Source organism: Penaeus monodon, chromosome 27 (genome assembly GCF_015228065.2).
Source record: "Penaeus monodon isolate SGIC_2016 chromosome 27, NSTDA_Pmon_1, whole genome shotgun sequence".
NCBI lineage: Eukaryota > Metazoa > Arthropoda > Malacostraca > Decapoda > Penaeidae > Penaeus > Penaeus monodon.
Window position 1 is genome coordinate 13977196 of NC_051412.1, and position 236 is coordinate 13977431.

Consider the following 236-nt stretch of genomic DNA (forward strand, 5'->3'; position numbering starts at 1 on the left):
TTAAGGGGAAAAAATGGGGAAAAAAGTTTTTTTTAACATACCCGATTTATTTATGTTTGTTATTTCCCCAAAAATTTTGCGTAACTCATGAGCAATCTGGGGAAAAGGGGAAATAAGATTGATTTTTGAACTAAATAGTAAAATGTTTAGTTTGATTAAAAATGAATGTAAAATTAAACGATGAGGCAAAAAGATAGAAATTTTAAAATTTAATTTTGGGCCCTAATATTTTTCAT